At 33.9% G+C, this 12,533-nt stretch overlaps 1 protein-coding gene across 2 annotated transcripts in view; it reads left to right on the top strand.

Annotated features, from left to right (window-relative positions):
- LOC149482408 (roundabout homolog 2-like) overlaps window positions 1–12,533 on the top strand; it is a 55,147-nt gene that overhangs the window by 15,916 nt on the left and 26,698 nt on the right. The window contains exon 1 of one of the 2 annotated variants that reach the window (XM_089703704.1): window positions 5,675–5,847. The exons of the other annotated variant lie outside the window; for it this stretch is intronic. The gene's annotated coding sequence lies outside the window, so the exon portion shown is untranslated. Of the gene's footprint in view, window positions 1–5,674; window positions 5,848–12,533 lie in introns of those variants that run through there. 2 annotated transcript variants of the gene reach the window in all.

Here is a 12,533-nt window from a genome sequence, read left to right as displayed (position 1 = left end):
CTGCTCCATCGCCGCTCTAAGTTAAAATTAACCTAGATCGATAGGGATTATTCTCACATTGCACCAGCATTGCAGACATTTTATAAATAGCCAGATTTTATAGCCGCATTATCTAGCTTGTTGACTCTTGCCGTAACAAAACTGAATTTAGTGTCGTATAAAAGAGCTGTAAATATAGGGTCCAATTTTTCTTCATAAAATATACAAAGTATGCGGTCTTATTAGGTTTATGGCCGTCCTTAATTATTTTGTTTACTTCTCGCATGGTAACTTAATGTTAAAATCTTACAATGTTCAAATGAAAATCCGCAAGTTGAATTTTAGCTTGATTTTTATGTGCCTATCTTTACAATAAATGTATAAAAATATGAAAATTTTTATTTTAGTTACTATTTTTATATTAATATTAATACAGCTTTTCAAAAATGATTAACCCTTAACACGGCAAGCCCTGAAATAATGTACCCAGATATTTCAGAATTGGTTTTAGTGATAGTTATTGATTAAAAAATACTATAGTAGAGAAAAAAATAAAACAAATTTTCTGTAAGTAGGTTTTTCAGGATGTCCGTTAAAACGGCCTTTGCCAAGAACTCCGTCTTCATTGCTGTCTCAAAAAACGGACAACGCTGTAATACAGCTTAAAAAATAAAAATGAAAAACAAAAATATTCACTTAATATAACACAATTGAAAACAATTTCAAGTAGCATTTTATTGTTTTATTGTATCACAGTATTTTCATTATCTATTATAACAAAAAAATCTTCAATTTTAACTAAATACCTAAGAAATGATAATTGAGCCCTCTCGAGCTCAATCACACTATTTAATTGTATGGAATGTTAAATAACATTTATTATTTCGTGTCAAGCAACCTTTGGTTTCATGTAATACAGATAATAATGGTTTTTCTCAATGTGAAGTGATATTTGGCCGATGATTAGGACATTTAGCCGAAATGCATGTGGAGGTCGAGGAACTCCCGGTTCTATTGTAGACCCAACAGATTTAAGTGATCTTAGATTATATTCGTCATTTTGAACTTAATTAAAAATAATTCTACATATAATTAAAGACTCTAAAGCAAGAAAATCCCATAAAAGTGATATTTTATTAAAGTACGAATCATGGCAACGTCCGCTTCTTGGGACATGCCAAATGGTTCTTAGTTACCTGTATCTACGGCACTGTCCCAAAAAACGGACCAGCTATATTTCGAATATTTTGTCATAGAATTTTTTGAATATTTCATAATCTTTAGAGCAAAAACAACAGTTTATCTCTCCTGAAAGTTAAATCAATAGAAATCTGTTGTGTTTAACTCTTTATTATAATGAACAAGTGACATTACATTTTTATAAAGTATATCCAAGTACCCACATTATAATAATTAATATTACTTACATACAACATCTTCCCCTTTCAATAAGATATAACACAAGGATAATAAAATAATTTGCTGACGAACGATACTAATTTTACAATGAACCTTATATATACACTTAAGCAATAGAGTACATTCATTACAGTAAGTTTAGCTAAACAATCAATTAGTTTGCAATAATCTATATCTATCCATTAGTGCAAAACATAACATCATGTATGATGATATTCTATAGACATTAATTATAAATCATCTCAGCTAGTAACATTAAACAAAATTTAATGATAACCATTCAATCATAAATTTAACACATTACTCGCACTTAACCTATAAATACTTTAACACAAAAGCCAAACAATAGTAGAACATTCGATATACACATATTCCTATACTACATCATCCGATACAATTTTTTTTTTTTTTTTTTTGTTACATATTAAACTAAAACATTAATTACATATATAGCTAATAAAGAAATCTGTCTGGAGGACGCACTACTCTTCCAGAACGAGTACAATAAAATTTTGTATTTTGCGACACCTCAGTAGGAGAAGAATTAATCTTGTTATTTTGGACATAACTTTCATCAAAATCATCATAATCGCCGATAGGACGCCTATAATCAGGTTTCTTACTTTTATTTAAAACAGGCTCGTTCTGATCGACGCCAGTCTTAATAATTTGCTGCCTATTCCTCCTATACCGTGCGCCGTCCGGCGTGCGCACCCAGTACGATCGCGGCTCCGCGGCCGGACCCTCCACGCGCGCCGGCACCCAGCGGCTGTGACTCATTCCCTGCCCATCACGAATACGTACAAAATCATTGTTATTTAACGGCTTTAATTTTCGCGTATGCTGATTGTAGAACGAGCTCGATTTTTTAGTTTTTTCTGCACGTTTTATTGCTACTTTCCCTCTGGAAGGAAGCTTCGGTCTTAAAAGATTCGAACAAACAGGTAGCCTAGTATTTAAACGCCTACCCATCAAAAGCTGAGCCGATGAATAAATCTCCCCTGATATAGGCGTATTTCTAAAATTTAATAAAGCTAGATACGGATCTGTGCCGTCCTGTTCGGCTTTAATTAATAATTTTTTAACAGTTTGTACGTTACGTTCGGCTAAACCATTAGATCGGGGATAATAAGGCGAACTCGTTACATGTCGAAATCCCCAAGCCTCGCTGAAATTCTTAAACTCCCCAGATGTAAACTGCAGACCGTTGTCCGAAATTAACCGCTTCGGGATACCGTGACGAGAAAACATATCCTGTAACTGTTTAATTACCGAACCGGAGGTAATATCTCTCAATGAAGCGACCTCCACGTATTTCGAATAGTAGTCTACGACCAAAATGAAATATTTATTTTTAATCTGAAAAATGTCAGCGGCTAGCACTTCCCACGGAGTGTCCGGTTGCGGGTGCGGCAGCAGCGGCTCGCGCGGCTGCTCGGCGCGGTGCTGTGCGCACACGCCGCAGCGCCGCACGGCCCGCTCGATGTCCGCCGACATGCCCGGCCACCACATCACGTCGCGAGCTCGGTTTTTACACTTATCGATACCTAGATGGCCCTCGTGAATTCTATTAATCATTTCTTTTCTAAGACTCGTTGGTATAATTACTCTGTGATTTTTGAACGCTATATTTTTAATAACGTGAAATTCATCTCTTATATCCCAATACACCTTCGCGCTTCCATCTAACAACGCTTTCGTGTGAGGCCAACCAGTTTTATAATAATCCATCGCTTTGCAGAGCCCCACATCATTCCTAGTCTCATTCTCCACTAACTTCAGTTTTTCATCACTGAAACCGGTATTTTGAATAATAAGATTCACATGTCCTTCCACATCCTTTTGAATTTTATCTTCAGTACTATGTAAATTATCTAATTTAGTTCTCGACAATGTGTCCGCTATAAACATGAGTTTGCCTGGAACATAACATACATTTAACGAATATCGTTGTAATTTTAATAACAGTCTTTGCAACCTAATAGGTATATCATTCAGTGGTTTTTTGAAAATAGATTCTAAAGGTTTGTGATCGCTTTCCACTATAACGTTAGTATGTCCATAAACAAATTGATGGAATTTCGAACACCCATATACTATCGCCAACATCTCCTTCTCTATTTGCGCCCAGCGACTCTCGGCAGGTGTTAAAGCGCGCGCCGCGAACGCCACGGGCCGCCCCTCTTGCAGCAAACACGCTCCGAGACCGAACGCACTCGCATCGACGGAGACGGTAACTTGTTTATTTGGATCATAAAATCTCAAAGAAGGCGCATTCATTAAGGACGTTTTAATTTTATTAAAAGCTTTAGTATGTATTTCGTGCCAATCGAATTGTACATTATTTTTTAGTAATGATCTCAACGGTTCCACTAATTTAGCATAATTAGGAATAAATCGAGATACATAATTGGACATCCCTAAAAACCTCTCTAACTCTTTTCTGTTTACAGGTATACTCATGTCTCTTATTACACGAATTCTATCTGGATCCGGCTTAATCCCATTTGAATTAAAAATATGCCCTAGGAATTTAACTTCTCTCACCCCAAATTTACATTTATCCCGGTTGAACCTTACCCCATTTGCCACAGCACACTGCAGCACCTTATGTAACCGCTCGTCATGCTCCTCTTTTGTCTTACCGTACACCAATACATCGTCGACGTACGTTTCAACGCCTTCACATGCAAACAATCTATGCATTACACTATGAAAAACCTCACACGCACTACTAATTCCGAAAGGCAATCGTAAAAATCTATATCTCCCGAAAGGTGTTGCAAAAGTACATAGCTTAGAACTATCATAATCCAATTTTAACATATAAAATCCTTTACTAGCGTCCAAAACGGAAAAATAATTAGCTCCAGACAAATTTGCAATTATTTCATCAAGCGTAGGCAATTGAAAATGACATCTTTTAATTGCCTCATTTAAAAACTTAGGGTCTAAACATATGCGTAATTTACCATCCGGTTTTTCCACTAATACTATATTTGACACCCAATCGGTGGGTTCACTAACAGGCATTATAATGTTAAGCTGTTGTAAGCGATTGAGCTCCTCCTTTAACTTAGGTCTTAATTTAATAGGTATTTTTCTTGCACTCCGTACTACGGGAGGAACCCTCTCGTCTACAATAATTCTATGAAAACCTGGTAATTCTCCTATTCCTTCAAACACAGATTTATATTGCACGAAAAAGTCTATATTACAATTTTTTATCTCATTAATTCTCATAATCATATTTAATTTGACACAAGCATCTCTCGATAACAAGTTACTGCAATTTAGATTTAAAACAAATATTTTTTCATGTATTTTTAAAGACTTATATGTAATCGAGGCCATAAAGTAACCAATAACACTTAATTTATTTTTACTCACCTCTTTAAGAATTACATTAGTTTTCAATAAATCTCTTTTACTAAATCCTGAGGATAAATAGCTAGACAATGACATTACACAAACATCGGCTCCACTATCTAACTTAAACATCACCGCTTTGCCATTTACATAAACATAATCGAACCAATCGAAAACACGGAAACTATTTTATTAAAGCTTTTATTGACCAGAAACACAAACCATCACTAATTCCGGGAATCCCTAAATTCAACAGTCACCTAGCACACGAATCAAATGTTCTCTATAATTGGCATGTAGGAGAAAAATAAAGGATTGTTATCGTACTTTCTTCAACGTATTCAATTTTCTAGATTTTTTGGAACGTTCAAGATTTACACGGCTATAAGTACATGTACTAAAAAAGTGGCAGAAAAGCTTTAAGGGTTAATCTCATCCGTTATATCTTCTTATATGTACCTATATAAAAATGAATCGCAAAATGTGTTGGTAAGCGCATAACTCGAGAACGGCTGAACCGATTTCGACAATTCTTTTTTTATTATATATATTCCTTGAAGTACGAGGATGGTTCTTATGTAGAGAAAACGTAAACATGTACCACGGGCGAAGCCGGGGCGGACCGCTAGTTTATAATAACTCAAAATGGAGCAATATAGGCTATAATATATTTTGTTTTGTAGTTAAATGTAAAACAACGATTTCGTTTGACGTGCATCGAAGTAAAGAGGTCACCTAGATTTAATATTTTCTATAATTTGCTGATTCTTCAGTTCAGGTGCGCAACTTGACTCAGTCAAAATGCAGGTCCAAAAATCCCGTCTCCGAAACTGAGACGAGTCTGGAAACTACAGGCGCTACGTAGCTGAGTAAATGTTAGCTAGGGGTTGATTCACTACCCTGCGTCCCCGGCATTTCTAGCCGACTGGGTAGTACAATACGGCCAGTTCCCTCCCAGACTCCGGGAAGGAAGGACGTGTCACTACGTCCCGGTTGGCGCGAAATTTAACTCGGGCTTTCGTGTTTGTGTTGTGTATTGGACTTGTGCTACTGTTTGCTTGGATATGCATAATTTGTAATGTAAGTTGATACGCTTATTTGTTTTGCAGTTTCTAAATTAATTTGAATAGATTACATTACGAGATGTTTTTTTTTGGGATATGGATATTTTAATGGAAGTTATTTTGATAATGATTAATGAGTTAGTTAGATTGTTCTCAAATTTACCTACATAAAGTTTTTATGTTGATACAAAATATCTTGACAGCTCGTAATTTTATGAAGTCAACAAACATTTTTAACATCAAACAAAGGGTGTCAAGTGTATGAAAAACACATAATGATAAGAATTATCTTCATTATCTCTGTTTGTTATCACTTACAAGTTACATCGTAACGCTTTTACTGTTTCTTTTCTTCAATTGAGTTTCTCTTTTTAAAATCTTTTACATGTATGATAGTTTGTAAATTGGAAATATCAATGCTTTAATCCAATGTTTGCATTAATTAAAGTATTATAATAGAATTTGTGTGAGGTCAGTGAGGTTTATAATAGGACTGTTCTTAAGTGCTATAGCATTGTAAAAAATAAGTGCAGAAGGGACGTCAAAATGTACTTAAGGGCGAAAAGTCGTTTTTCGAAGACATTTTGCAAAGCTCTCAAGAGTATAAGAAAGAAAACGACTTCCGCCGCACGGACCTCTTATCATTGGAGAGTGAACGATGAATTAGCAAAAAATATTTGAGGATTCAAAAATATTTGCGTCCAATGGTTTTAGGCTTAGTCAATGGAGCTTTTAATCAATGTTTTGTTGCTATAGGTAGGTACCTACCTTAGTGTTGGAATAAACAACAAGTTTTATTTATTAAATCGCAATCCTGTATTAATGGTTTTTAAATACGAATGAGGATATGCTTTGATCTATTTTAATATAACAACGATTTTTTTGTTCGTTGTGATCTAAGTAAAAAAAAATATTCGATCATAAAAAAAAGTTGTAAAAAGCTACAGCTTTTCAGAGAAACATTGGTTACATTTTTATTCCGTTTTAAACAGGATAAGAACATTTGACAACAAAAATCAAGTTATTATGCTTTCTATTACATAGTAGTAAGCTTTTTTATTAGTAGTAAAGCGTGTAATTAGCTATTTAGCTTTTATAAAAAATAAAATAAAATGACGATGTAGGTAGATAATATAAGTAAATAACCAATTTAATAAATATAAAAAACCTTACTCATGAATATTATATTCATTTACGTCATTTCCATATCAAAAATCGTTAATAATGCAGAGATTTTATTGTATTGGGACATTATGTTACAAAGAAAATTATGGTACTTTCCTATCTACCAATCAGTAATAACATTACTAAGCTCTTGTGATCCATTGTTTATGTATATTTTATGAGCTTATGTATTTTAATACCTGTAGTCTTTGCTCGTATCTGATTGTATTGTCTTGTTATATTGGAAAACATAAACTAAATTGAATTGGAAGAATTAACTAACGAAGGTTTTGAAATGAAGGTTGGTCTCATAACTGGAACTTTCAAGACGGAATTAGCAGATACTTTAACAAGAACATTACTTTTACTAAATTAACTGGAGGTCATACATAAATTGTAGTTAAATATGGATAGGTTTATAATATTTTAATTTTCGGTCAGGGGTAGATTCTGTATGTACACTGTCTGACAATTAAATGGTAAAAACACATATTTTTATTTATTAATATTGGTAGCTATAACTCATCCGTAACCCCTTACCCGACTGGCTTCACTATTTAGCAATGCGAGTAATTGTAATTTTTACCTTGGTAGGTACCGAATATTGAAAATCGTCTCAAAATCAGAGCTTTTAAGATTAAACTAGCCGGTATAAATACAGATTCATTTAAACAAATAAAATATTGTAATGTTTAGTACAAAGCATAGTATAACAAAATACATTAATTGAAAAATTAGATAATCTTATAATTTTTCAAGTTAAATCTAAGTAGGTTTTTGTCGTAGGTGAACTTTTTAATATTTAACACTAGTTACATGTACGGTACAGTTAATTGTAGAGACTAGAGTTAGAATTGACGGTTAGAACAGGAAACATTTTAACTGGCTGGATACATTAGTTCGTAAAATTGCGTCATTTGATATCCCAACAAGTGTTACATTACTAAAATGTCAGAGTGTAAAAAATATCTTTTTCCAATGTTAAACGTAAAGGGTAGCGTAGAGTAAATTATTTATGCAAATAGATTCTATGCATTCTAATTATTTTTGTATATATTTTGGTAACATTGATTTTTTTCTTAGAAGTTTGTCATTTTCATTAAATATTATCAATTAATTATTGTTTCAGGTATTTTAACTGCAGATATAAAAAAATGTAACAAAAATGCGTATTGAAATAAAGTGTCATATAATTTTCTTATAAACATTTTCAATGAATGCCTAAAGTAAAATAAACACATAGTGTCGATTTAATAAGGACTGAAAACCTTTGAAACGTATCACCTAGCTCAAAAACAAAACACCGTCCTCCACGATTCAAAACATGAATCAATAAGATTGTCTAATGTTTCAAATCCTGTTCGTAACGTGTCGCGGGGTCATCGGTTACTAACGGATGTATCCCATCTCTATACTTAACATACAATGGTAATGCGCATATTTATTCTCAATACTTGGGTCGTAGTGTCGCGAAAAGCCACCGTTACTTACGTGAATTGTCTAAAAATACGGTAGAGATTGAGAACCTATGTCGTTTAGGAGCTGTTAAAAAGGTTAACAATTTTAGACCGTTCAGCACAAGTTTACGCTATATGCGTCAATTTGTGTTGTATTTAGCTAAACCAGCATTGCACTAGAACCAAGAAATCTATGTAAAATGTATTATTTTATATTCTCCACTCTAATATCAATGAAAAAACTGCTTGTATCCTTTTTATATTGTCCCTTTATAGTCCCTAGTGGATGAGAAAATAAAACTAGTTTGATCAAATTTATAAGATGCAGAGGCCCAACATGAAAGTTATCAAAACTTACGTGAGATAAACCAAGATTTCATAAAGCCCCCGTAGAAATAAGTTAATATGTACGACGTATATTCACGTAAAGTAAGTTTCAATAAATATATCCTAATAAAATTAATTAGATTTTAGTGTACGGAATCTATAAAGTTACATTGATAGCACTCTTATCGAATTTAATAAAACTTTGCCGCGGAACAGGCAACTTTATCAACATTTTATGAACACTTTAGAACCGTAAAAGTATCCTCTTATCCTCTTTGAATGCTTGATAATACAATTTCAGTTAGAAATTTATGATATCGGACGATCCTGTAAAATTTACTTTGAAGCAAATGATGAATGTGACAATAGGCCGGGATGTTTCTAATTCGATTAGGTCATGTAATTACTGTTTATGCGTTATCTGCCGCGCTCAACTTTAAAAGCCTATTTCTGTTACTGATAAAACGGAGATATGTGATGACCTCGCTTCTCCCATACTGAGGATAACAGAAACAATGAATTTTAATACAGAACGCTACCCGACCAAGTGAGCTCGTAAATAAGTCCCTTATCGAATAGGTAATTGGTGATGTGGGCGATCGCTTTCATATTGATAGTGATACCCAACACGTGGCTATAAATTAAATTATACTGTCTTAACTTTATCACACACTTCGAATGACAAACTGATACAAATTACTCACATTATAATGAACGACCCATTGGAAATCACTTACAGCGGTCCCTCTTACACTTAAATACAGTTTACTTAACCATCTTATCAGGCTAGAACAAATATATCAAAATGCAACTTCAGTAGTTAGGGACTGAGATAAGACGGTGGTTAAAAAAATATAATAACTTTTTATGACTTTAGAACACCCATCTAGAGACGCTCGACCTCGATTGTTACAATAACATTTTTAAGCCTCCACATTTTTATTATCTAAAGTGTAAGGCAAACAATTGAATTTCTTGAGAATTCAAGATGCTTCTGGTAATCATATAAAAATATTAACAGCTGCCGTGTTGAAAGTCGTTTTAAATCTATCAGTCAGTCTGTATATGAAAATCGAATGAATTACAATTTCCATTTGCCCTTTGCTTTTGTAATATTTCGTATCATTTCCTATGGAGGGTGTGATGGAGAGATGGATATAATAGCCGTTCACATTCAATAGGTACATGCAGGGCTGATTTTTCCTTGGAATATGATATTCGCCCGTGAAATTCGCCTGTCCGAGACCCATGGCGATCCATCAACAATTAAATGTTGGACTGTTGACGATACATTATCAGCTGCGAATGTACTCTGATTGATGGTGGCTGGTGCCATGAATCTGAATGTTTGTGTTCACGCCCGATTACTACTTTGTGAGAAAACTGTCGCTGACATGAACGATGAGCGATTAGTGATTTTCGGATTAGATGAAAGCTTTCCCATGGTTTTAATAATAGAATTGTTATGATAACTTCTAACAGTTTTGGTTTTATTGTTATGTAAATGTTGACAAGTTGGTCTTTTAAATTTATTTGAAGACGGTAATTAAATTTTATTTTTAATAACCCGCTCAAAGCCCGCTCATATAATTTGTCACCTTGCAAAAAATCAATAGTGCACAACAATCTAATTCATCTTTAGAGATAAAATGAAAGGATCCGAATACGCGTCATTTGATATGAACAATGAACATCTGATATTAATACTAAGAACGGGGTTGCTGTAATCGCGGCTCCATATTTTAGCTTAATTATTCTATCCGGTGGATAATTAATTAAACAAAAGACTCTGTCTAGGTAGATATAAAAGCTGAGGCCTATTGTTGTTTGGGATAACAGGGAAAAATCTGCGATGCTTCCGGCTGTGTCTCCCTCACTCATTGTTCCGCCTTCCTCATTCCAATTTACGTAGTCTTTCATCGCGTGACTGATGCATTTATCATTTGTTTGAGTAATTTCTTTAGCGTTATAAATTGTTTATTGAACGGGCATGTCTAATCTTTTTCGGGCTCCTTCTGATATGTTTTTGATTTGAATCCGAGGGACTGATTTGTAGACTTTTAGTTTAAGGGGTCGCTCTGGGTCGCGGTTCCCATGCGTTGGGGTGTTACGCTATTTTAGTGCGTTCATTCGATAATTTATTGCCGAGAAATGTTCTATGCTTTTAGGAGGATGGCACACTTGGAGATGGGTGAGACATTTCTGTTAAATTTATGTGACTATAAAAGCCCATAAGTAATGTGCGATTGCCCTAAAATTTATTCTCAATTCTAGCTTGTTTCTTGAAAGAACAATTAACAATTATCGTTAAAGCGCCAGATGCTTTGTATTAAAAGTAAAAGCGTGTCGTAATAAAATCTCTGAAAATATTAGTTTCAATTGATGTAAAGACAACCCTTTTATTACATACGTTTTATTGACTATATATAGTTTTCCGTGTGGCATGTCAACTATTTAACGGCTTAACAAGCCCATTAAAGAGTTGAAATGTCGAACCAATTTTGTACTTAAATAATTTGTCGGAGGAATCCGTACTCTAAATTGCTTCCAGATTTAGCTTCGAGCTGTTCGAAGCAAATACAATTTGTTAAGACTAAAACAATGCTTAATGTATACAGTGTGTAATGCAATCAAATGGTTGGTGAAGTAATTTAACTTGAAATAAATTAATAGAAAATGTGTTTGAAGTTTTGTAGATTAAACTTTGTTACACTAAATATTTTACTATGACTTTTAAAGCTTTGTTTATCAATTTGTTACGACATATCGTACTAAATTCGTAGAACTGCACGAACATTATTACAAAAGTTGATAAGTTTTATGGCATAACGCAATGTCATGGAAAGAGCAATGAGGTGTGAGCGACTCACAGCTGCTATAATCTATCGATATTATCTGTTAGTCCCTATTTTATAGGGATCGTTTATTTACGTTATGAAATAAATCTTTTTAGCTAAGTAAATATTTTTAAATGCTCATTATAAAATGAATAAAATGTCATAGAAACATCTGCAATCGTTTGTATTAAAAAATTAGTTAGAAAAAATTAAATACAATTTATTTAAAACTTACTACATGTGAAAATATTTACGACCATTTTATTCTTCAGATAACAGGATTTTTTGCTTGAGGTAATAGTAGCAATAAATAACGTCATTAAATCTAAATATAATATGAAACACACATATGCGACGATATGTTACAAACAGTGAAATGCATTAGTCAAGTAACATTACCAGAGTTCCTCAATTCTTGGCAAGTCGCAAGCTCATCTAGGGATGTCTCCAGAAATAGAACAACTAGTAGAGTATATAAATTAGCTGTCAGGATGCTAATCGTTCCGACAGCCCGCGATGAAACTTTAGAGTCTATCAGTGGTTGTCTGAAAGGCCAACGTGCACGCCCAAAATAAACGTACAATAATGGCATCCATTTTATCCACGAGCAAAAAGCTGGGAATGATTGAATTAATCTGTTTTTAAAATTCCATGGACTATAAATGCAATCAATATACTGCTGGATTTACTACTCTATCAAATTTTTCATCAGATTTTCGAGGGTAAACATTGAGTGAGACGCACCGTGAACTTAGAAATTAGGTCCTCCTCGTCCAGATTCACACGGTTTGCACAAAAATGACGGCGAACTGTGCACAATAGAACACAATTACGGCGGTCGTGGTAATGAACGCGCCAATGAGATAGCAATAAAATTTCTGCTCACAATACGGCCATAATTAGAATTAACTGTCTCA

Source organism: Colias philodice, chromosome 15 (genome assembly GCF_061535455.1).
Source record: "Colias philodice isolate Cphi_HAF_F1 chromosome 15, ilColPhil1 Martin Lab GWU primary, whole genome shotgun sequence".
In the NCBI taxonomy this organism is placed as follows: Eukaryota; Metazoa; Arthropoda; class Insecta; order Lepidoptera; family Pieridae; genus Colias; species Colias philodice.
The sequence above is the reverse complement of the archived record's forward strand: the minus strand, read 5'-3'. Positions and strand labels throughout refer to the sequence as shown.